Below are 27,220 nucleotides of genomic sequence, written 5' to 3' on the forward strand. Positions count from 1 at the left end.
GCAGGATACATTAAACGGACTGCTAAGTTAAAACTGGCCTTTAATATACGAGTGCCCAAGAGGAACAGGTGACGATGAATCAAATGTTAATTTCCTACGTGTGGAAACACTGAAGCCACAGGGCGAGTCAGTAGAGGCCAAAGTAGATTGACCCACACCCAATAAATGGATTGCTTAGCTGCAGGTAGGGTGGGGGAAATTACTCAGGTTAACCTGGGCTGGACAATATGAACTGCAGAAATTCAACCAAAACACAAACAGACCAAGAGGTTTTGCCAATGGGTGGCTTATTAACCGCATGGCATCTTCTTATTTACAACCAAACAGACATCTAACTCAGTCAGCAGGGATGAGGGATTTCAGTTACGTGGAGAGACTGGAGAAGCTGGGGCGGTTCGCCTTAGAACAGAGAAGGTTAAGGGGAGAGTTAATAGAGGTGTTCAAAATCATGAAGCGTTTTGATAGAGTAAATAAGGAGAAATCGTTTCCAGTGGCAGGAGGGTCGGTGACACAAATTTAAGGTGATCGGCAAAAGAGCCAGAGGCGACATGAGGAAACATTTTTTTATGCAGCAAGTTGTAATGATCTGGAATGCGCTGCCTGAAAGGGCGGTGGAAGCAGATTGAATAGTAATTTTCAAAAGGGAACTGGATAAATACTTGAAGGGAAAAAATTTACAGGGCATGGGGAAAGAGCAGGGGAGTGGGACTAAATGGATAGCTCTTTCAAAGAGCTGGCAAAGGCACGATATGCCGAATACCCTCCTCCTGTGCTGTACCTACTATGATAGGTCCAAAGTGAAGCCTATGTCTTTTCCTTCAGGCAACTACACACCTTTCAAATCATCTGAATTTTGCAGGAGCCACATTTAATTTTGGAGAAATCGCATTAAGTGTCCATCATCCACATCACAGGTTCTGCTTCTCTCCCATGCAAATTCAGATAAATCAATTGCCATTATTTGATAGATTTTTAAAGAGTAATGGATTTTCCCAATCGCTTTCCGTAACTTCAGCCAAAACCCCAGATAAATGTGTAGGTGAGGTTCCCGGAGAAGTTACGGCGGCGATCAGGAAAACCGGGAGGAAATTTCCCGGTGTCGGTTTCAGCTTTCTTAGTACAAATGCATTTGCGTATCCCATCTCTGCCCCATATATGCTTTAAAATAAACAACATCTGTGTATCTGGATGTATCCTTGATGAGAAAAGATGTACACCCATATCCTTTCCATCACCAAGACAACCTACTTCCACCTCCGCAACATCACCAGTCTCTGCCCCTGCCTCAGCTCATCTGCTGCTGAAACACTCATCCATGCCTGTTTACCTCTTAACTCGACTATTCCAATGCTCTCCCGGCCGACCTCCCACCTTGCACCCTCCGTAAACTTGAGCTCATCCAAAACTCTGATGCCCGTATCCTAACTCGCACCAAGTCCCGTTCACCCATCACCCCTGTGCTCGTTCATCTACATTGTCTCCTAGTCTGGCAACTCCTCGATTTTAAAAATTCTCATCCTTGTTTTCAAATCCCTCCGTAGCCTCGCCCCTCCCTATATCTGTAACCTCCTCCAGCCCTGCGACCCTCCGAGATCTCTGCGCTCCTCCAATTCTGGCCTCTTGCGCATCCCCGATTTTCATTGCTCCACCATTGGCAGCTGTGCCTTCAGCTGCCTAGGCCCTAAGCTCTGGAATTCCCTCCCTAAACCTCTCCGCCTCTCTACCTCTCTCTCCCCCTTTAAGACACTCCTTAAAACCTATCTCTTTGACCAAGCTTTTGGTCACCTGTTCTAATATCTCATTATGTGGCTCGGTGTCAAATTTTGTTTGATAGTTGCTCCTGTGAAGCACCTTAGGACGTTTTACTACGTTAGAGGTGCTATATAAATGCAAGTTGTTGTTGTAGTAGTAGTAGCAGTAGTAGTAGTAGTATAATACTTACTTTATTCTGTGACAGTCAGCACTCTACAGAATTTTTGTGTTTAAAGTTGTGAGGAGCCTCTTTTAGGTGAAATTCATCCAGTAGCCACGAAAGGAACACACTAGCCTTTCTTTCCACCTGGGCCTGAAAAGATTAAAAAAATAACTAGCTTAATCCCACACAATATGCATAAGCCACCAATCAGAAAGGGTAAGGCAGCCTGATAAACATAACATTTGTGCCAAATCTTAAATAACCTCACTCCAACACAGTTAACGGGTTAGAAATCCTATTACTTAGTATTTGTACATTTTTTTTGGTCATTTCTCTTCGATATCCTTGAAAATATAAATGAAAATGACAAAATAAGTAAACCACAATTATTTCTAAACTTTTCTGTAATTTTGGGATCCCAGAGTTAGAGTGTAAACAATTATTTGCTGTATTCAAATAATTTAGTGAACAGAACTTATTTCTTGTCCATTTGTGTAATATGTCGAATGAGAAGTTAAACCCAAGTCTGCCCCCTCAGGTGGGTGTAAAAGATCCCACTGCTACTATTCGAAGAAGAGTGGGGGAGTTCTCCCCGGTGTCCTGGCCAATATTTATCTCTCAACCATCATTTAAAAAAAACCACAGACTATCTGGTCATTATCTCATTCACTGTTTGTGGGACCTTGCTGTGTGCAAATTAGCTGCCGCGTTTCCCACATTACAACTTCAAAAAGTACTTCAGTGGCTGCAAAGCACTTTGGGACATCCTGAGGTTGTGAAAGGCGCTATATAAATGCAAGTTATTTCTTTCTTTCTGTTTGAGCTGGTCACTGAGATGTGCGAGAGGAAACTATTAACGATGCTCTTTAACATTTTCCCTCACTCCCTGTAGAGACACTTGGCCTTGACTTGGCGCTTACATAACTTAATAATGCAGATTGAGAATTCAGTAGTTTCTGTGGGGGGGGGGCGGCAGGATCGCAGCTGTGAACCTACTTCCCAGTGCTCTGGGGTACACCTTGCCACCTGATGTGGCAGAGTGCCATCTGACAATGAAGACTTTTTCGAAACCCAGGCCATACGAATGCCGGAAGCATTTGTACGATAATATTTTCGCAGTGTAGTTTCAAGGCATCGGAGATTAAATTTTAGCTCGTTATGGTGCTGTGAACCAATATCCTTCACCAGAGAGTGGTAGGAAGGTCGATCACATGCCTGATACCTAAAGTGGTCAATTCCCAGGCTCGGCTGCGCTGTCAGAAGAAGATACCAATTGACACATACTCACCTACCAGTGTTTCATGCTGACAGTGAGCATTCTTCACCCCTGTGCTCGCTGACCTACATTGGCTCCCGGTCCGGGAACGAATCAATTTTAAGATTCTCATCTTTGTGTTCGAATCCCTCCATGGCCTCACCCCTCCCTATCTCTGTAACCTCTTCCAGCCTTATCGCCCTCCGAGATCTCTGCGCTCCTCCAATTCTGGCCTCTTGCGCTTCCCCGATTTCCATCGCTCCACCATTGGCAGCTGTGCCTTCAGCTGCCTAGGCCCTAAGCTCTGGAATTCCCTCCCTAAACCTCTCTACCTCTCTCTCCTCCTTTAAGTCGCTCCTTAAAACCTACCCCTTTAACCAAGCTTTTGGTCACCTGTCCTAATATCTATTTATGTGGCTCGGCGTCAAATTTTGTCTCATAACATTCCTGTGAAGCACCTTGAGACGTTTTTACTACGTTAAAGGCGCTATATAAATGCAAGTTGTTGCTATTGTTGTTGGTGGTGATGTCCAATTGTCAATGTTTGCTGACAAAAACCAGTGCAGGATTTAAACTTCCTGAACTGTCCTAAGGTACCCCCAGAAAACTGCAGACCAGAGCTCTTCTGTCCACATGCTGATCTTCAGTACAATCGCAGCCACGTAATCAAGCGGCTCTGACTCGTGAGCATATATGGGGCACCCAGCGCATAAGCATAATACATTTAGTTATGATGGTTGTGAAGGAGATTTGTGTAAATGCAGAAATAGGTTTTTAATGCCGAGTTGTTCTTTTGACAATAATGATAGCATCAGTAATAAAACAAACTTGAAAGAGATGAACTCAGTAATTGCATCAATTAAATATGCGATTAAAACCAAGATTAACAGATGAAAATTCTTAAGATTTTCCACGATATTTTTTTTAAATCGCTTGACAATAAATCAAGCAAGATTCCTGCTCCCAATTGCTCTCCGGTAATCCTGGAAATTGTGCATGAATCAGCACTAATAGTTGATTAGCCTACTGACAATCATTTAAGGTATAATCCTATCCAACATCAGTATGTGGATGAGCCAGAATTCCTTGCAGCTCAATAATGGCAAAACCAAAGTCATCCTGTTCAGCCCCCACCTGTCATTCCACACTCTAGCTCCTGACTTATCTACCTTCCTGAATGCCTGTACAAGCTCAGCCTAATGGTACACAACCTTGAAGTCCTACCCCAAACAAAATCCCACTCACCTGTCCCCCTGATTCTGCTCCACCTGCACTGGCTCTGTGTAACACAGCTAAGCACTGCCTTCTTAATCTCCACATCGTCAGATCTCTCCAAATTGCCCGTCCTATCTCTGTAATCTCCTCCCGCCCTACCTCCACGCCAATTAATTCTAGTCTACTGCTCGTTGCCAGCTCCTTCCACTCCCCCATCATTGACAGACTTTTCAACCATCTTGTCCATGCACAAACTCCCTCCCTAAATTCCTTTGTTTTGCTACAACTCTACTCAGCTCAAAAGCTTCCTTAAAACCTACCTGTTCAACTTTGTTTTTTCATCACTTCCCTACTACTGCTGCCTGATGCCCAAGTGTGAAATGCCTTGGGACATGTTGTTAAGGGCACTATATAAATGTAAGCTATTGCTGTATACTACAATCAAGCTCATTTTGGCATAGGTGATGCATTACCAGTTAACACATCAAATTATAAATTAAACTTGCTGATCTCATCTCAATACCAGCAATAGAAATGCAGCTTGTATTTTAGTGTTAATTTAATTATAACCAGATTTGATTTCACTACCAATAATGGGGAGATATACAGCAATGCTGATGCCCCAATGATTCTTCTGATTTCCGCATTTCCAAGTGTGCCTCAATGTTATCATTTCATAGCGGCATAGTATCATGTCCTGACCAATTATTTATCCCTCAACCAACACCACTAAAACAGATTACCCGGTCATCATCTCATTGCTGTTTGTGGGATCTTGCTGTGCGCAAATTGGTTGCCGCGTTTCCTACATTACAACAGTGACTACACTTCAAAAGTACTTCATTGGCTGTAAAGTACTTTGGGATGTCTGGAGGTCGTGAAAGGCGCGATATAAATGCAAGTTCTTTATTTTCTTTCTTATCATGCAATGCTAATCATTCTTTCTCCATCGCTACAGAAAAACATTCACCAAAAAGGTGATTTTCAAGTGAAATACTTCCACTAGACCTTATTAATCACTTCTCTTCACTTGGAAATAAAACCTAGTCACATATTTTGTACAGTAGTAAGTCAGTGGCCTTCAGAACTTCCAGTAGTAAGGTACTTGATCTGTCATTTTAAGAGGCTCCACTGCCTGTTTGATTAATAATTAAGCTTTGCATTTAGCAGTTGTGTAAACAATCAACTTTCCACACCAAAAACTTCCCAGTTACTTTTAAACTTTGATCTGCAAGCTGTTGGAGTTGAACATTTTTCTTTTCATCAAAGTTAATACCGTAGGAGCAAACAGCCATAACATATGCGCTTGGCAACATATTGCTTCTGCCCCCTGCCCAAAACCTTTATGCCATTTAATCTCTCTCTCTCTCTTTCTCGCTAAGTCTCCCCCATCATGTACAAAACTGACAGAGTACACCATGTACACATCTGACAGGAAAATAAATCAGGCAACCTGCTCCAAGACATACATCAATGCCTTTCTTTATCTGGCTTTTGGAAGGTCCACAAAAATGAGTCACCTGGATGCCTTGCCTCTCAATGTACCACTGTGCACTCACTCTGCCACCCCCATCTACCCTTTCCCCGTGGGGAAATGCTCAATCTCCATTCAGATCTTTCCCTTCAGCAGCGTGGCAGTAATAGGGCACTTTTCAGCACAAACTGACAGTACCCACTCTCTGAACCAATCCCAGAGTGTGAGCAGGTTCATTTGCCTGAACTGCTCATATACTGAAATTGGTTACGAAAGAAAACTTTTTTTTGGTATAGTTTCTCCCCCCTCCCACTCCCCACTTCTTTTTCTACCATTTTTTTCTACTCTCCTCCTCCTCTTCTCTCCATTGCTGGGGTGCGAACAGGTGAACATACAAAATTGATGGGCAGGAAAAGGCCAGCTGGTAGATCAAGCCTGCCCCACACCACGATGGCCAGAGCATCCAGACTAAAGACTTCCTCTCTCCCTCCCACCTCCCCCCTCTCAGCCATATAATCTCCTGGGAGAGGCAGGATGCTGATCACCCTTCAGTAAGTCACCTAAGTGGCCAGTCTTGGTGTGTGAGCCCAGACAGCAAGTGTTGGCAGACAATTTAAATGTGTAGGGCATTACAGACAAGCCCATTCCTGATCTTATCTTCAGCCAATGGCCGTGTACACTTCCTTCCAGTAGGAGACACTAGATAGCCATCAGAAAGAACTGGAGTGAAATGATTCATTCTCTAACTCAGGGAATTGTAAACAATTTTACAACACCAAGTTATAGTCCAGCAATTTTATTTTAAATTCACAAGCTTTCGGAGGCTACCTCCTTCGTCAAGAATCCCACCGTTGTTGGTCTTACTTGGAATTTGGGAGTTCATTGACTATGAAACAAACACATGACCTTCCCTCCCAAATCCAACATCTTAAAATATGTGGCCATCTTCTGCACCCATTCCCCCCCAATGGCCAGTTTATAGCTTAAGTTACCATGGCTGCTGTACAGTTCAACCAAAAATATACTAGAGTTAACAAAAAAACTGCGCACACATGACTTGTAGGCTGGCGTTCAGTTTTCTTCAGGCTACTGATTTGTAATGAACTAACAAAGAAAACAAATTCATTGCACGGGCTCCAAATCAGCCATTTGAGAGAGAAAGCTGATGGCTTCATTTTAACTCATTTTAACTATTTAAAAAAACTTTTTTTTTAACACAGTGAGTGGTTAGGATCTGGAATGCACTGCCCGAGGAGGTGGTGGAGGCAGATTCAATCATGGCCTTCAAAAAGGGAACTGGACAAGTACTTTGAAAGGAAAAAAATTAGCAGGGCTACGGGAATAGGGCAGGGGAGTGGGACTAACTGGGTTGCTCTTGCATAGAGCCGGCATGGACTCAATAGGCCGAATGGCCTCCTTTCGTGCTGTAACCTTTCTATGATTCCATGATTCTAACTCCAAAAAGTGCCATAAAAGACACAATATGTATTTCAGGAGCAGAAGGAATAAGATGCCATCTTTGTTTCTCTACCCCCATCACTTACTTTAATCTATCTCCCTCAGCTTGTCGCTCTCTGTGTTCTCATCATCAAATCTGCTGACAAAGGGGGAACTGTTGTTGTCCTAGACAATCTTTCACATCAGGAAATAACCTGCTGATTTTCTTTTAGTATCTACGAAAGTATAATTTTGTTTTTTCCCTCTCCTTTTTTTTCCTCCTGATCCTTTTAAAGTGCTTGCTCAACTTTGCTTTTTCCATTCTGAAGGGCCCAGTCCAAAACTCTGGCCTGTTCATCCTCTCTATTTTTACAGCAGAAATACAGCTCACTACTAAAAAAAAATCTTCCCTGCAGGGTTTGGCTGTCTGACAGTTCTACACTGTGTTATTGATTTAAACATGCTGTGCTACAAAGTGGCACGATGTGGCGTCACACCCATTATTTCCCACCTGGTGACCTCCCAATCTCAGGAAGAAGAGCATCAATATATGGGCTCCTCAAGCAGGCTGTAGAGTCACTACCTGCATATCAGTTGATAGGTATGTAGATTGGAGCGGAGGTGCTGGTAGCCCTCAATGTCTGTGCCAATGGCTGAAGGACTGGTTAAAAAACACTTTAAATCATCTCGTGCATTCTGCTGTCTAACATTGCTCGCCAGCTATACAGCCATAAATAGAGCAGCTTTCCGACTGGAGCCGGAAGATATTGTGCAAGTCCTATAGAACCCAAAGACCTTCTCCTTAGTCTCATAACCAACTCACAATGATGCACAACTGATGCATCTGAAAAGTGACCCATACCCAAACCAGATTCTTCTCCTGACTTAAGAGTTGAAAGTGGTGTCCTTTGTGGAGATTGTGGCTTCCTCTTTTCATTGAAATGAGTTTAGACATTCTTGCCCGTAGGATGGCACTCCAGTGGATGAGGTAATCATAAGTCCGTTCGGTGAACTTTGTCATAGTGTATATGGGCAGACAAGGAGAAGTGGAGATGTGGTGCAAGAAAGGATCATTGGCCACCAATAGAGATCTTGAAGCCAAGTGATAGGCTGTTACAGGAGCACATGGTAAATATGCAAAGTTAAGTGGATGTTATCGAGTTAGATAATTGTTTTGGTCCTTTGGAAGCTGGAATCAAATTCAGTCCAATTGATGAGATGAAAGTCACCTCTCTCTGATGGCTACAAGAATTCGATCTAAAATAAATTTGGGCATTTTGAATCCATTTCCTAGCTAACGTGGACCTACTATACAAAACTGCCTCTAAAGTGCCACTGATTGCCAATCTCAAAGACCCCAGGATTACTAGTATGGAAAATGGGAAAATATCACACTGATACTCTGAGCTTTGAGCAGAAGCACATTGTTCAGGCAGAGTCGAAGGAGCTTTGCTCCACATCCTGCCTCTGCTTTACTTGACCAAAGAGTGCTTGACACTGAGGGCCCAAAATAGAAAGTATCCCATTCCCCAGCGCTAATGTCCCAAAAACAAAGTAAACTTCAATGAAAAGGAATATTTTTTAAAAAACTTTTAAAACTTCTGTCAAGCCAAGAATTGCCATAATTATAGTTTTTCAAATTGTGGAAGAGAAAACATTCTCCCATCACCTGGAGTTGCAGCTCAGAACAAGACTTTGAACAAGGATGAGGATCAGTGCCCAATCAAAGCACAATACCAAGCTCTTAAAGGCTAATTCTCCTCTTCTCACCCAATCCTCCCACTCTGATAGGATGATGGTCATTTCCTACTTGTATGTGAAGTTGATATAATAAATTCTTTCTGTTCTCTTTCATGTAACAATGGTCAAGGTGACAGGTTGCAGACTGTGTCATAACCAAATTCTCCCCTCCCCACAAGTGACAGCCTGCAGGGTTGCAAATAGGAGGGAAAGACTAACAAATGCTTCCAATTGCTTTAGGTTTATTAGTTAATTGATTTGCATGTACAGATGGAAAGAGACCTTGTTAAAACCGGTGTTCGTTGTTTTCATCAATGGAGTGTTGACACCACAATGAAACATCCCCAATTCAATTAGTTCCTTCAAATAGTCTTTAGATTATTAAATTACAAAAACAAATCAGTTGACAAAACCGTACAAGCTGACAGTAAGAGTTATTTAGTCAAGGTAGCTAGCAAGCCAGGGATAAACACAGCATTCACATGACCTCTTTGAATAAACACACGTCACCTTCAATGGATTGAGTGCTCCTAAAGTTTCCTTTCGCTGATGAAAAACCACTTTGAACTATGGACATTTTCACATGTCATGTAGTACCAGACTATCAGTCACATTCCAATAACCACCATGGACGCTTAATCCCACTCTTTTTTTTAAACAAGGTCTGCTTCCAGTTACCAATAAGCAACAAGCTGAATGATTGAAAACTTCTTCCATATGGAATCCTCATCTACTTACAAAATGGGCTTTCTTTAAATTGCCCCCAACCCCCTCCCAGCAGCACTAAATAGAAGAGCAAAACCAGTGAAGGAAGAAAACAACAGACGGTTCAAACAGATCACCTTTGACTCACTTGTGTTTGACCCTTTGGATTGTTAATGTAATTTTGGAAAATGTTTAACACATCTGGTTTGACAAATAAACAAATCTTTTTTGTCTCTATCAGTGAAAAAGGCAAATTTAGCAAACTTAGAAGGGAAGGAAAGGAAAAAATTAATGAAGGAAAGGAAAAATTTGTTCTGAAATGGATTTGTTCTATTTCTTACTAAACTTGCAAAGCAAGACAGAGGATGGCTGGCAATAATGCAGTCATGGGATGGGAATAATGCTGGTGGCAGTTGACTGCTAAGATTGTATTACTGCCTATAATCCTCTGAGAAATGGGGCAATTGTAACATAACCCACCCGTCGGGAAACTGATGGGATCGGGTGCAATGCTGGTTTTACACCCCGTCCGATTTTACTGTCCATTGAAGTGAGTGGAGAGCAATATTGAACGGGGTGTAAAACTGGCCTTCCACCCGATTCCTGCCCAGCGAGTTAGGTTAAAATTACCCCACAATATTACTTACGTCTGTAGGTTTTTTTTAAATTGTAGCCACTTTTTTTTACTATCAGGGGTTGCTTCCAAATGATGCAGGACCAGAAGATATCGAGCTATTTTGGATAGTGAACTTCAAAAGAACAGATTCCATCCGCAAAATGAAACAGGCATATTTTCACCACATTCATCTGCCTCACCCTACCTGGCCTTGTTCTTTTTAGTAAAGCAGTCGAAGCAATAAAAACTTTTGTGCCTACACCATTAAAATCGGTCATACTGCATACAGGAATCTTGTGCAATGTTACAGTCTAATTATTCATGAAACATTTCTATACGATCGCTTATAAACATCGACAAAAAAATTACAGAAAAATTGTGCACAGTGGTGTTTACTGGTTTTGTTACAATTAAGTTCTATAGATTAAGTTTCACTCTATATTTTAAATGGCCAATTTTAGCAAATCATGAATCAAAAATGAACCACTTTCAGCTTCTCAATGGCTAAGCCACCCATGCTAGCATCTGATTTAGCTAATGGCTCCATCTTACTTGACACCTGCTGCAGAAATTTATTTTACATAACCGACAAATGCCTAAAAATGCAGCGTGTAATTTCCATGTAATTTCTAGTTACACGACTCTACAGTTTTGTGACACAAGCAAACTGGGTAAACAGTGTGACTCCAAAAAGCAAGAGAGTCAAGTTGTTGGAAAGAGAATTTGCTCAGCAACAGAATGTGGCCTAAAAACATTTTAATCACAAGTTGGCTATAATATTGAAAATATAACTGACTTTTCTACCTTCTCAATGCAAAATACAAGTTAACAACTGGCTTTACAACTTAGTATTGACTTCACAAGGTTAGATAGACTGACAGCTGCTTTATATAATATACTCAATCGTCTATTTGCCCTTAGACTGAGCTTTGTCTTGTCAAGTTCAAGACTATGACAGCTGCAAAAGATGCAAACCAGTGTGTCAAACCTTTCCCCGCGCATGGCCATTTTATATTAGGGAATCCATTCCATTGGAAGCAGTTCTTTGACAGTGTTGATTCCTGTTGGTAATAATTCACCCCTTAAACACTGCAGGGCAGAATCAGTAATAATAGGACAACTACGCATAACACAACACATTTTGCATTGGCAAGTTAGTTCAAAGCTGTACTCAACACATTCCCAAAGCCATGCCAAGCAGGTGTCAAGTACGATGGAGCCATGAGCTAAAGGCACCACAATGAGTGTACAGGCCAGCAATGATGGAAGCACGCCATCGGCCAACACAGACCGGCTGGTGAGAGGCCAAGACAGCACAGCGAGACTCAACAGCATGTTCCACAAGTCAAAACCATAGCTTTACCACCACTGTCATTTTTTGTTGGAGGCAACCGGCAAAACCAGGGTCTTGGTGCCTCTGATGGAGAGAGTATCGGATCCTTTACATCACAGGCTTGTCTCAGAAGCACTCTTTCCATCAGAGGTAAGCCTGTGGTATAAAATTGGCTGTGGTATAAAATTGGCTTCTGATGTTGAGGAAATTAGCCAGAACTCCCTCCTGACCACGCTCCACTGTGTGGAAATTTGATGAGGACGCGCCATTGGGGTTGGCTGTGATGCACTCCATAGTCGAACGACCTGCCAACTGTGACCCGACAGAGGTCATTAAAATTCTGAAAGGGTTTGATAGGGTAGATGTGGAGAAGATGTTTCCACTTGTTGGGGAGTCCAAAACTAGGGGTCATAAATATAAGATAGTCACTAATAAATCCAATAAAGAATTCAGGAGAAACTTCTTTACCCAGACAGTGGTGAGAATGTGGAACTCGCTACCACATGGAGTAGTTGAGGCAAATAGCATAGATGCATGTAAGGGGAAGCTAGATACGTACATGAGGGAGAAAGGAATAGTAGGATATGCTGATAGGATGAGGTGAAGTAAGGTGGGAGGAGGTTCGTGTGGAGCATAAATACCAGCACAGACCAGTTGGGCCGAATGGCCTAAATTCTATGTAAAAACTCTCACTGTCTAAACTCACAGTTGAAGAATGGCCACTTGAGCGACCTATCAGGGGGCAGTCTGTACCCATAGAATCATACTCCAGCATGCGTCAGCTCTTCAGGGAAGAAGGGGAACTAACAGTGTTATTTGCCCACACTCCATCTGGGTTTCAATGTTTAAAGGGTACATTAACCTCTCGAATTCCCTGAATTGTAAATGTGGCATACATATTGTAAATGTGGCATAATAATTGATTAAAAAAGTATATATTTTTGAAATTACCATTTCTTTGGTCACCGTTATTAAATATCCCACCAGAAATCATTCATGCTCAGATCCAAATGGGAGAGGGGAAGGACCAGTGGTAACATCGAACAAGACGAGGGCTGTAGGTAAGTCAGACGATTCGGCGTCAAATGGCATGATCTGTTCACGGAAACTAACCTTGTGAACGAGCAGAAATATTTCAGATATTTCACCATTTCTGGAGCACAGTTTTTATTTGAAGTTGCTCGCTGCAGCTGCCAAGTGCAGTTTTGCCACTTTCTATTTTAGTACATCAATGGGCAGCAGCGTGTTGACCAGCAGCACCGGTGTGCCCTCAGGCACTGCTCTGAAAATGCAGCAGGGCTCATCATTAAGGCTACGTTAGTACTAGCAGCGCACAGACAGAAATCACCGGACACCAGTAAAAAGCAGTAACCTGCCAGGAACTTACAAGCCTCAGACACAGCGCAGTGCAGTGCCCATGTTTCTCGCCACATCATGTTTCTCTGTACAGTGAATTTCCAGCCTTACCCACGCCATCATGGGTAGGACAGGTACCAATGTGAGGCTACATATTTTCCTCACAAGGAGGGGGCTTGTGTTTTAAAACAAACACAAATGTCCGCTGAAGCAGTCTTGCAAAAAAAAAATCCTGCAGCAGCTTTCACGCCTGTGAGAGAGCAATGAAGTGATCATTGGCGTACATCAAAGGTTCCATTAAACTAGTCTCAATCCCACCATCTCAGGTCTGTTAACGTTTCCTTGCCTTGTGGACTGTTACTAAGTCAGTCAGTGTGCTGCAAACTCTCAATCTGCACCCCAGAAATAATTCCCTTGTGACTGTATCAGGTTACGCCTTTTAATTTCAACCACATTTTTTGCCTTTTTCCTGAATTTCATTGTTCATGCATTGATCACTTCAATGTAGATCCGCAAAAGTATATTTCCTTCTATTCAGTCATCGCTGAAAAGATGACATATTAAACAGCAATTTAGCTCAACCAGTGGTCAGCAAAAATGACTAAATTTCTCCATATGTCTGCCCTAAACTGATGACAGATGAAACAAAAATCTGAACATTAGTTTTGGTGGAAATGAAATTAGGAAACAGACTAGGTAGGTGGGAGATTAAATACAGAAGGTATAAAGAGATGATTCAAATCCTATCATATTGTCTGTCGGTGATTTTATTTCTGTTCCTATATTTAGTTCAAGCATAGTTTTCAGCAAACTGTAGAAAAAGGTGACCATGCCAGCCAAAGATAGTGTTAAAAGAAACAGGAGCCTCGTGGATAGAACTGCATCATCAACAATAACATATGCAAATACAAAATATCAGAAAGGACATGATCCCAAACAACCTTAACAAAAGCTGCCCAGGAGAGCCCCCTCAACCCACATCACTAAAACAGATTGCCTGGTCATTAGCACATTGCTGTTTGTGGGAGCTTGCTGTGCGCAAATTGGCTACCACGTTTCGTACGTTACAACTGTGACTACTCTTCAAAAGTACTTCATAGGCTGTAAAGCGCTTTGGGACGTCCTGAGGTTGTGAAAGGCACAATATAAGTTCTTTCTTCTTTCTTTCCCATTTGGTCCAGATGTTCAAAACCCAGCTCATCCCAACCATGCCCATTTCACCAGTTCTCTACCAGTCCAATACAGTAGAGCATCATCTCTGGGGGTGGGGAGGTGGGGGCGGGAAGCAAAGAGAAAGAGAAAGGAAACCATCCTAGAAACGCATCCTATCTGCAAAGCATGCATCCTGCTGGCCGATAGGTAAAAAAAAGTGACTGCATGGTATAGTAGATATTGAGAAGGCGGCCACTCTGCACATCTGGCTAAATGAGAACAACATTATAATCAGGAAGACAACAGGATGTAAACAAAAATAAGGTTTTTTTTATATAAAGCCCTTAACTGTAGCTTTTAAGATTTTACAAAATTCCAAATATTACAGGGGAAAAAATGAGATCAAAAGATGAAAATTTTAAAAATTGTATAGTAATTTGGTGTAGGCACAATTGAGCAGAGATGCTGGAATTAATTTTGAGTCTTCTTGCTACAGATGTTTAAAATTGTGTCACAGCAGGGGCAGAAATAATGTGGAAAAGCACAGCTGGCCACTGGGCAGATTCTAGAAAACAATTAGTTGTCCGAGTTAAATTTAAATCTTCCACAACAGGATGCCTTGGTGCCTCCTCAAGCTATCCATAGTCAACAGAGCCACTAACTACTACAGCAGTAAATCATAGACTCTTACAGCACGAAAGGAGGAGATTCGGCACATCGTGCCTGTGCCGGCTCTTTGAAAGAGCTATCCAATTAGTCCCACTCCCCTGCTCTTTCCCCACAGCCCTGCAATTTACTCCCCTTCAAGTATTTATCCAATTCCCTTTTGAAAGTTACTACTGAATCTGCTTCAGTCACCTTTTCAGGCAGCGCATTCCAGATCATCATAACTCGCTGTGTAAAAAACAATTCAATACCAATAACAATTGGCCATCCTTAACACCATTTTTGTGTTAATCTACAGAATGCAGACCCCCCCGCTTTACCAGTTCAACTGCTCAGACAAACCAGCAGCCTTCCTTCCCTTGTTGGCTTAACACGGGCAGGCTGAGGCGCTCCCCAACCAGAAGTCGTGTCTATTTTTGTCAAATGGGCTCCTTCAAGTGAAGATCACTTAGTTTGATGGGCGTCAGCTTCTCCAGAGGCAGCAAAAAAAGAGCATTTTCATTCCACAGAAAATTACCCATGACATATATTTCCACTTATGAGATAACTATAATGCACCCATCACTTCACCACTCAGAAGTTAACTGGATAGCCTCGCTTATGGAAATATTTATCCTGTTGTCATTGGGTGACTGCTCGTCGGCCTCCCACCTTGCACCCTCCGTAAACCTGAGCTCTAAAATTCACATCCTTGTTTTCAAATCCCCTTTTAAAATCGTGGTGTTGCTGGACCCGGGAGCCAATGTAGGTCAGCGAGCACAGGGGTGATGGGTGAACAGGATTTGGTGCGAGTTAGGATATGGGCAGCAGAGTTTTGGATGAGCTCAAGTTTACAGACAGTGCAAAGTGTCAGGAGAGCATTGGAATAAATGAGTCTAGAGGTAACAAAGGCACGGATGAGGACATTTCAAGAAAATAAAGTATGAACATTTGACCGGAATCGGAATACAAGTGTCAACACCCTTGTTTATTCTGCCTTTGTTTAGATTTTTACCTCGTGATGCTGCTTTAAAGGCAGAATGTCTGAAAGCATACAGAGAGCTAATGTATGTGTATCACGCTAATGAATGAAAGATAGATAACCTGTGGCTCCTGAATTGGAACACAGCGGTGGGGGAGTGCACTGGTAAAGACCAACAGAATGCATTTGACTCAAAGGGAGTTGATTCCAACTGAGTCCAATTCCACCCTAAACATGGGAAAACACTGCCATTAACTTTGTTGACTCAACAATTAATGAGGGCCATAAAGGTCACTCCATAGATTGATATACTTTGTCTCACTGTTTTGTAAATGCACTAATGCTCATCAAAAGCCCATTGTCCTGTGTTTCCAAATGCACTTCATCAGATCCACTGAAGTCTACACCTTTAATCTCTCACAGCATTGTTAATTACGTCTTCACAGGCTTGTGCTGCATTTCAAACATTTTACCTGAACAGCACTTATTGGCTGCTTAATAAACATCTGTTCTCAGTATTTCTAGCAGAGGACAGGATGTGGTTTTACTGTGTCCCAAACAGACTGCAGGAAAAGTCAAACTTTTACACAAAGCATTTTCTATTGCCTGCGCCATGTGGTTTTCAGATTACTGATAAGCTCGTTTAGGATGAGATCCAAATTGATATTAACAGAACACACATACAAACGCAGTTTAACTAGACACAATGGCTCAAGACTTCCAACTGGAACAGAACAAGTAACTACTGCAGGAAATTAATGGCAAGACAATGGATATAGATCTCCATTATTACCCACCGATACCTGGAACAATTAAAAACAAACATGGTTATCTGATTCTCCACCCATACCAGAAGCAAATTTATTTGTGTTCTGTTTACTGCAGTTTATTTGCCTTAAAACTTAACGTTTCAAATTTCGACATTTAACTGCATCATTTGGCTGCCACAAAAATGCATTTGGATTCAGTTCTGAAGTTTTCAATAAGTAAACCAAATAATTTTTGCTAACAAGTCACAATGTATTACTTTCAGCCAGTGCTTCTGGCTCACAGAATTTCTGTCACTCTTTTCATGAATCTGGATCATTAAAATTGTTTTTTAACCAATTGCCATGGATAATTTCCTGGATTTTTTTTTCAGGTGAAGAATGCGTAAAAAAAAATTTCCTCCCAAATTTGAAGGGGAAAACCCCCAAAATTCTCCAGTGTTTTCTTGTGCGCTGTATGTGCTGTGCTGACCACATCTCTGGACCTAATTTTCAACAGGAAAAATAATGAAGGCTGTGCAATTTGTTTGTTTTTTTTAAAGACCTGGGTACTTGTTAGGTACTCCTGAGGACAGTACTCTCTATACTACAGCAAAATGTCAGTCTGTCACTCCCTAGTTAGGTATGGAGCGAGGACATCAGTTCACTGATAAAATAACCACGCTGATTGATAGTCCCCTGATAACTGAGGTCATCATACAAAGGCTAACACAGGTCACACACATCAAGGCTTTGCTTTCTAAAAGCAAAATTGCAACTATTTCCCTACATGTAATCTTCAACAATTTTTATCATCCCATCATCACGATAGCAGCTAAGCGGCTGAAGCCACAATAAACATAAGGCTTTTCAAGTTTACTTATAAATTTTTTTAAAACTTAGGTTTAAATGAGAGTCTGATGGTGAGTCCAATAACAGAGGTATGCATGAACTGCGTAAATAATTGTGGACTGTCATTTAGCTGATTTTATTTTGAACATCACTAAAACTCAAAACAGATACAAAGTGCTTTTTATTGATTTTCTCTGAATTTACCCAGGTTTTTTGGTGTCCATTTCACCCCCACTGATTTTCTCCTGTGTTTATTTAGCGAAAAAATAAAACCTAAAAAAAATGTGCTGTTAAATTGGCAAAAAAAATACTTTAACAGATCCTTATTCATGAAACATGGAAATGGGTCAAATCAATGAAAGCAGCCAGAGTTCCTGCTCCACTGATCCCTGTCATTATGGTACACATGTGGACAACAGAAGAGAACTTGTTTCTCGGTGACAGTCTCTACAGTTGACGAGCCTTTTCATACTTAACTATCCAAGCTCGCACATGCAGGATGTCCACTTGGGCTACCGATCTACTGAAACATCCCACCGTACAAGTCAGTACCTTCAAGGGAGCAGGCGCTCTTAGGGGCAATGGGAAGAGATGTTGGAGAGAAAAATTAAAAGGAGAAAAAAGAAATGTACGGCAGAAGAGGAAAAAGATTACCACCACAGGTATTGCTTCTTCACTCCTCATTGCTGGTCCAGTTTACCATCAACAGCAAGTTAAAATTAAAATAATTCTATAATCTCAATTCCTTTTACTATTATAATGATGAAAGATATTAATTCCCATGCACACCATCAGGATGTATTTTCTAGCAAATAACGTGAACGGATTATTCATTAAACTGCTATCAGCAACATTAGACCAAAGTGCTCAAGACCAATTACAATACTGCAGTTCCAGTTAACTACAATGATACATTTCATAGAACTACATTACAAGGTACCGATTATTCAAGGAAAATTACAGCTGCCATTTCTCAAGAAGAATGATTGTGCCAAAGGAGAAAATTAAAGCTTGCTGTTGATTTTTAGAAGCCTATCATTTCCCCACCCACTGAATTACAACTAGTATACATTTACATCAGAACTGAATCTGCCACACAACTCAAAATACAGGCCAGCTCACCAAGTTAGACTTCAGGTTTTGGAGACAGTAGTTATTGACTAAGCCTGTGCCTCATCATTAAACACAACCTTGTTCCACACATCACATGATCATATGTCACAATATGCATTCATTGCCGTCACTCATTCAATTTTCAGTTCAAGGAATCAAAACCTGAGATTTTGATTTTCATATTATTGATTCTGGGGAAGTGGGCGTCGCTGGAAAGGCCAGCATTAGGAACATAACAAGATAGGAACAGGAGTAGGCCATTCAGCCCCTCGTGCCTGCTCCGCCATTAGATCACAGTTCAGCCATGACCTGATCAAACTCCATATACCTGCCTTTGGCCCATATCCCTTAATACCTTTGGTTGCCAAAAAGCTATCTATCTCAGATTTAAATTTAACAATTGAGCTAGTATCAATTTGTGTGTAGAGATGTTTTCTAATCTCACTCCTGAAAGGTCTGGTTCTAATTTTTAGACTGTGTCCCCTACTCCTAGAATCCCCAACCAGTGGAAATTAATTTCTCTCTATCCACCCTATCTGTTCCCCTTAATATCTTATAAACTTCGATCAGATCACCCCTTAACCTTCGAAACGCTAGAGAATACAACCCCAATTTCTGTAGTCTTTCCTCGTAACTTAACCCTTGAAGTCCAGGTATCATTCTAGTAAACCTACGCTGCACTCCCTCCAAGGCCAATATGTCCTTCCGAAGGTGCGGTGCCCAGAACTGCTCACAGTACTCCAGGTGCGGTCTAACCAGGGTTTTGTATAGCTGCAGCATAACTTCTGCCCCCTTGTACTCTAGTCCTCTAGATATAAAGGCCAGCATTCCATTAGCCTTATTGATTATTTTCTGCACCTGTTCATGACACTTCAATGATCTATGTACCTGAACCCCTAAGTCCCTTTGGACATCCACTGTTTTTAACTTTTGACCATTTAGAAAGTACCCTGTTCTATCCTTTTTTGATCCAAAGTGGATGACCTCACATTTGTCTACATTGAATTATTTGCCACAGTTTTGCCCATTCACCTAATCTATCAATATCGCTTTGTAATTTTATGTTTTCATCTACACTGTGTCACTGGCAAACTTAGATATGAGACTTTCTATGCTTTCATCTAAGTCGTTAATAAATATTGTGAATAATTGAGGCCCCAAGACAGATCCCTGCGGGACTCCACTAGTCACATCCTGCCAATGTGAGTACCTACCCATTATCCCTACTCTCTGTCGCCTTTCACTCAGCCAACTTACTAACCAAGTCCGTACTTTTCCCTCGATTCCATGGGCTTCTATCTTAGCTAACAGTCTCTTATGTGGGACATTATCAAATGCCTTCTGGAAGTCCATATAAATAACATCCATTGACATTCCCCTGTCCACTACTTTAGTCACCTCTTCAAAAAATTCAATCAGGTTTGTCAGGCACGACCTACCTTTCACAAATCCATGCTGGCTCTCTCTGGTTAACTGAAAATTCTCGAGGTGTTCAGTCACCCTATCCTTAATTATAGACTCCAGCAATTTCCCCACAACAGATGTTAGGCTAACTGGTCTATAATTCCCTGGTTTCCCTCTCTCTCCTTTCTTAAAATGCTGAGTGACATGTACAATTTTCCAATCTAGAGGGACAGTTCCTGAATCTAGAGAACTTTGAAAGATTATAGTTAGGGCATCTGCAATGTGCTCACCTACTTCCTTTAAAACCCTGGGATAGAAACCATCTGGTCCTGGGGATTTGTCACTCTTTAGTGCTATTATTTTCTTCATTACTGTTGCTTTACTTATATTAATTTTATTGAGTCCCTGTCCCCGATTCAATATTAGTTTTCTTGTCCCCGATTCAATATTAGTTTTCTTATTGCCCATCTCTAGTTGCCCTGAGAAGGTGGTGGTGGGCCTTCTTCTTGAACCACTACAGTCCATCAAGGTGCTCCCTCAATGCTATTATTAGGTAGGGGGTTCCAGGATTCTGACCCAGCAACAATGAAGGAACGGCCGATATATACCCAAGTCGGGACGGTGTGTGACTCGGAGGTGATGGCATTCCCATGCACCCACTGCCCTTGTCCTCTTAGATGGTGGAGGTCGCAGGTTTGCTGAAGAAGCCTTGGTGAGTTGCTGCAGTGAATCTTGTATAAAACACAAAGGAATCTGTGATGTTGTTTAAGTTCTATCAGCTTATTTTCTTCCGGATTTTCAATTGAGAGCCAGCCACACTAACTTGAGAGCAGTCTAGCCCAATTCTGGATACCCTCACAAGATGTTCAAACATCATTGGCTAACATCCTATCACCTCAACAATAGCAGTGGCAATGAAGAGGTTTCCAGAGCTCAGTCAGTAATTCGAAAACAGCTACAGACTAGCAAAAATAAATAGTAATGATGGACTTCATATGTGCTACACTGGGAAATTAAACTTAGCAAAATCAACCTTCTCTAAAGTGACAATTCCCTGGTATAATATTGGCAGTTGCTTAATGCATCAGTCTTGGCTCAGTGGGTAGCACTCTCATCTCTGAATCAGAAGGTCGTGGGCTCCAAGCCCTACTCCAGGACCAGAATACATAATCCAGGCTGACTCTTCACTGCAGGACTGAGGGAGTGCTGCACTGTCAGAGGCACCGTTTTTCAGATGAGATGTTAAACTGAGGCCCCATTTGCCCTCTCAGGTGAACGGGAAAGATCCAATGGCACAATTCAAAAATGAAATGGGGAGTTCTCCTGACCAACATTTATCCCTTAAAGAACATCAACAAAAACAGATTTTCAGGTCAGCTGTCTCATTGCTGTTGGTGGGACCTTGCTTTGCACAAATTGGCTGCTGAGTTTCTCTACATTTCAACAGTGTCTACACTTCAAAAAGTGTATTACTGGCTGTGAAGCAGTTTGGGACGTCCTTGAGTAAAGAAAGGCGTTATAGAAATGCAAGATGTCTTTCTTTCTTTTCAGCTCACATTTTATTTTTCCCCACATTTAGTAAATAAATACCAGTAAAAACAGAATTATCTAGGTCATTTCCAAGACGTACCCAAAGTGATGGTACAGCAAAATATTGTGTTGGCTCCATTGGAATCCAAAGGCATCATAATGACATGACATGCAACACAATTTGGATTCCTTTGATCAGGAGGCAATGCACTGGTAAGTAGGTGTATTGGCCCAGAAATTGCTCGGAGACATGAACTAACTGTGCTCGCCGCTCCGTAGATTTATACTAACCCACTATCTTACTGGATGCACGTCCTCTAATAGGAAGGAGAGAAAAGCCCAGCATCAGTTCCAGCAAAGCTAGGACCGTGGGAGATGCGAGAGGATTGATCTCTCCCCTTGATCAATCAGACTGCAGCATTTTTGACACGTTGCGAACAGTTTCTGCAAGCTGGAAAGTAAAATCCAGGAAGTGAAAGGTACAGCACTAAAATCATTTGTAAAAACAGTTATAGACAGCAGAAAAAAAGAGGGCAAGAAATAATCGAATTAAATAAAAGAGACAGAAGGGAAAAGTAAAAAAACATTTTAATGACCAAAAACTATTAAAATAAGAGTTAATGAGATTCAACATTTTTAAACGTTAATTTTTAGTTGCTTGGCAGTCATTAAGACCTACCGCGCTGTTAAAACTTAGTTTTTAGACCTGGTATTTTTAAGCGTGCCTGTTTTGTGGCATAATTAGTTACTTTCCAGCTGGGCAGATGAGCAAGTTGGCGCTGGTCCATTGTTTCCACTGATTCCAGCCGGCGATATCCCTTTAATTCAAAGCTGTCATATCGCTGGTGAACCAGGAGGAGCAAGTTCTGGATTTCCGCGTTTGACTGCGCATGTGTGAATTTGCTCCTCGATTTCGCCACTAACAACAGTGAGCACTGTTGAGCTCACCGTTCTTTCTTAAGCAATTTCTGGGCCATTATGTACCCGAGACCAGTTTCAACTAGCTACTATGGTTGCCTTAAACAGACTAAACTCTGTCCATGTATGCATGCATCGCAAAACAGTGTTTATCACTGAGACAGCACTACTCAACATGTCTCACTCTTCAAGGATGGTTTAAGTATAGGGTATAAATCGCTAACACACAGTTCACGCCATAAGGGATTGCTTAGATCCCATGCACAACTGCATAGTTTATTGTTAATTAGTTCTAATTTTTAATGGAAACTTTAATAAAATCTTTGCCACAGATCATAGATTTTTGCACAATAAAATTTGAAGTGCATGCCTTGGACTTAAATATGCTTTATTTAAAATGAGAGAAAGGGATTAAACAAGATAGAGTTTATCTTGGTGCCAATAGAGAAAGGAAGAAAACAAAAAGTGTCTTGCATGTGTTCACCATCTCCCAGTAGTCCAGCTGAGTTCAGAAAGCAACCACTAACCTATGTACTAACACTCCATGGGGCAGTGGATTAACAAATGAAAACAATGCCATTCCAAAGCCTTTGTGAACAAATGGAAACCATACTGTACCTATCCAGTTCTGTGGTCTACATTACCAGATGCTAGAAGGATTAGAGCTGAAATGAGGACATTCTTTTTCACCCAGAGGGTGGTGGGGGTCCGGAACTCACTGCCTGAGAGGGTGGCAGAGGCACTCAATCATTTAAAAAATACCTGGATGTGCACCTGAAGAGCCATGACCCGCAGCGCTACGGACCAAATGCAGGAAAGTGGGAATTAGGCTGAGTGGCTCGTTTCCCAGCCGACGCGGACACGATGGGCCGAATGGCCTCCTTCTGTGCCGTAAATTTTCTATGATTCTATACTAGTTTTTCATCGGTCTGCAGGTCTATTGATACAAAATTCATTTTTCTTTTCTCCTAATCATTTTCAGGCTTTACAAACCCCTACATTCACAAGTTCCTTATAACCAGTTGATTAGATCCAAAAATTAAAGCTGCAACACCTCAAAGTCTTGCAATAAATAAAACGGCATTCTCAAAATTCAGTGCTCACAAATTTAAACTTGTCATTCAATTCCTGGAATGCACTGTCTGAAAGGGTGGTGGAAGCAGATTCAATAGTAGCTTTCAAAAGGGAATTGGATAAATACTTCAAAGGGAAAAAATTGCAGGGCTATGGAGAAAGAGCAGGGGTAGTGGGACTAATAGGATAGCTCTTTCAGAGAGCCGGCACAGGCACAGTGGGCCGAATGGCCTCCTTCTGTGCTGTATGATTCTATGAATTCATTTGGAAGTTTACAAAGAATCAGAACTGGATATCATCCACCGAAAATGACTGCCATGACATCATCCCTCTGTGGATATATAAGTGGGACATGGACAGAGTGAGGTCATCTTACTCATTGGCATCTCAATTGACAGCCAGTGTTACACCATTGTAAGCAGCTCAATCGTGTGTTTAAAAGAATAAACTCGCTATTAACTTCAAAACAGAATGTAACTGAACAGTGATTTGTTTTCTTGGTGAATTTTGAGAACAAAGCAAACATTTCTTTTAAAATGAACAAGTGTAAGGCAATTTTTAAAAAAATCTTCACAAAAACAATGTTTGCCAAAACAACAGTTGAACTCTCATCAAAACATAATCACCATGTCACTTCCCTCTCAAACAAGAAAAATTGACCAATAATTTAAAGGTAACACTGCTTTAAGAGTGTACGGAAAATTTACAGTACTTTAATGCGCTATACTTTCATTCTTCCCTCCATTTTCAGCTTCACAAATCTAACATGACCTATTGTAGCAATGTTCCACAAAAGTATTTATTAAGAATATTTAAACCAGGATAAGGCACTTGGGAATTTCTCGAAGCGCGTTTACTTGAAGACCCGGGGGGGGGGCGGGGGTGGAATAGCATAATGCAGAAAACACCACAATATCCCGGAGCTACAGCACTGAAACTGGATGCAAAAGGGAGTGAGTAATGTAGCGATTTAACAATCCATCACAACGCAATGAAACGCAATACGAATCAGATTTGCCTACATCCCGCAAAAGTCAAGGATTGAATCACCTCTTTCACGAAACCAAAGAATGCACAAACATATTTAAACAGTGGAGAGACCGATACAAGTGAGACGATTCTGCAGATTAATACAGTATTTCGATGATGCACAAAGGCGTCATTTTATTTTGTTGGAAAAGTATCAGGACAAAATAGTAAACTAAACGTGATCAGATTGTGCCCAGAAGTGTGAATTCCCCGAGCGACTAGCTCTTGGAGACACCTAACTAATCAATCAGAAGGGGCAACAAGGGCAAGACTCTATGATATCCTGGCTTCCTTCACAAATTAAATTGCCAGGTTAGTAGCTCCACTCCATCCCCCCAGAAAAGGATTTGTCAGGAGGCACTTCTTCACACAAATAGTAGAAAGTTGGAACTCTCTCCCCCAAAAAGCTGTGTCTAGATCAAATGAAAATTTCAAAACTGAGATTGGCAGTTTTTTAGGGTTAGATGAAGTAGGGTGGGAGGAGGCTCATGCAGAGCAGAAACACCAGCATAAACCAGTTGGGCTGAATGGCCTGTTTCTGTCCTGTAAATTCTATGCAATTCCATGTATGGGTATTAAGGGGTATGAAACAAAGGTGGGTGAATGGAATTGAGGTACAGATCAGCCATGATCTAATTGAATGGCGGGATAGGCTGGAGGGGCTGAATGGCCTACTCCTGTTCCTATGTACCACCGAATGCTAAACCCCAGGAGGATTGGATTAAGGCTGCATCTCCCCCAACACAAAGTGTTATTGGCGTGGTTGCACTTGGCACTTTAAACCTAACTGAGACCCCATTCTCTCGAGTCATTTCAATTCAAAGAATCAGGTCCCAAAACTTTAAAAGTTTTTGCGAGGATGAAGAAATTGGATCAGAACCCCCCCCCCTCCCGCAAAAAAAACCAATAACCCACTAAACTGACTGAATTGCACTGTAAAACCCACCGTGCGATACTTCTCACACAACCCAGCGTCAATCCCAAACGCACCACTTCATTCCGTTGGTTCAAGTACTTAAAAAATTAAAACTTTTACAAACTTATTTAAAGGTTTTTCGAGTTTCAACCACATAAAAACAAACCTAAAATAAGATGCCAACCGCTAACTTTGTTCCCAACATAAATGAATTAAAGAAAATGTAGCAAACACGCCAAACGATAATTCTATATATATATATATATAAATATTAAATATACATTGCAAGCGCTCGCGCAGGTACCTTGGTCAGTCCTGGTGTCTCGCTCTCAGTTGTAGCAACAACAAAAAAGTTTTTTGGGGGATTAAAACAAATGACAGTAAATAATCCTTTCAGTCCTGCAAACAACTTTCCAGCTTCAATGCAACCCCACGGACGAATAAGCTCATCTTCACATATAAAGCGAGAGAAAACTATTTTTTTAAATATAAATTATTGTTTGTTCCCCTCACAGTCTTCTTGAAAGGAAGCCGGCTCTGGGAGTGTAAGTGTGAGGAGAGGTGTCTTGTTAGTGTTCTGTCTGCGCCCTTTTAAGCAGTCAGCGGCTGCGCTCCGTTTTCCGGGCTCCCGCTCACACTCCGCTCCGTTTTCCTGCGGGTTCCCGCTCACACTCCGCTCCGTTTTCCTGCGGGTTCCCGCTCACACTCCGCTCCGTTTTCCTGCGGGTTCCCGCTCACACTCCGCTCCGTTTTCCTGCGGGCTCCCGCTCACACTCCGCTCCGTTTTCCGGGCTCCCGCTCACACTCCGCTCCGTTTTCCGGGCTCCCGCTCACACTCCGCTCCGTTTTCCGTGCTCCCGCTCACACTCCGCTCCGTTTTCCTGCGGGTTCCCGCTCACACTCCGCTCCGTTTTCCTGCGGGCTCCCGCTCACACTCCGCTCCGTTTTCCTGCGGGTTCCCGCTCACACTCCGCTCCGTTTTCCTGCGGGCTCCCGCTCACACTCCGCTCCGTTTTCCTGCGGGTTCCCGCTCACACTCCGCTCCGTTTTCCTGCGGGCTCCCGCTCACACTCCGCTCCGTTTTCCTGCGGGCTCCCGCTCACACTCCGCTCCGTTTTCCTGCGGGCTCCCAATCCGCTCCCTTTTCCCGGCTCCGCACTCCGCTCCGTCTCCCGCACGAAAGAGCTGCGAAACTCGCTCCCCTGTGCTGTGCAAGCCTGCCGCTGACGTCAGCCCCTTCATAAAAACCGTGCCGCCAGCAGGCTTGACTTTAATTGCAAACACATTTTGGATGAACGGAGACATACACCTCTTTTTGTTTTACAAAATCCAACGCTCTCTCCTCCTCATATCTTTCATATTCCATCTGCAATAGAGATGTACTTATGTGGTAAGCAGCGATGTAGTAAAAAGAAAGTTTTTTTTTCCTCCTAGCCTAAATATTCTTTCATTCATCATTGGGAAAACGTGGCTGGTTTCCTCAACTTGGCAATGACCGCCGTTTTTTTTTCCCTTCTCTCTCCCTCCCTCCTTGAATGTCTTGCATATGTAGTTTGGAAACCTTTAGTCAGCCAAAATAAACCGTGAAGGCTTATATGGGAGGAGAGGGAGGGAAATAGTACATAGACTGGGAGGTGGTGGGTTCTGTGAATTATTTTTGTTGTTATTGTCCCCCCACCCACACACACACATATTATACACTTCTTGAACGTCAGTCGAGGTCACAAATCGTTTACAACTCAAACGAAAACAAGGATGACTTGTCGCAATTTTAACAAGCTACAAAGAAAGGGGGGGGGGGAATAATGAATGG

At 42.1% G+C, this 27,220-nt stretch overlaps 1 protein-coding gene across 1 annotated transcript in view; it reads right to left on the reverse strand.

The window, feature by feature from the left end:
- lpar1 (lysophosphatidic acid receptor 1) overlaps positions 1 to 26,911 on the reverse strand; it is a 119,492-nt gene extending 92,581 nt beyond the window's left edge. The window contains exons 1-2 of the mRNA XM_067983573.1: positions 25,712 to 26,911; positions 1,943 to 2,065 (exon numbers count right to left, since the gene is read on the reverse strand). The gene's annotated coding sequence lies outside the window, so the exon portion shown is untranslated. The remainder of the gene's footprint in view (positions 1 to 1,942; positions 2,066 to 25,711) is intronic.
- Between the last annotated feature and the right edge of the window lie 309 nt (positions 26,912 to 27,220).

The sequence above is a fragment of the Heptranchias perlo genome, chromosome 4, assembly GCF_035084215.1.
Source record: "Heptranchias perlo isolate sHepPer1 chromosome 4, sHepPer1.hap1, whole genome shotgun sequence".
Lineage (NCBI taxonomy): Eukaryota > Metazoa > Chordata > Chondrichthyes > Hexanchiformes > Hexanchidae > Heptranchias > Heptranchias perlo.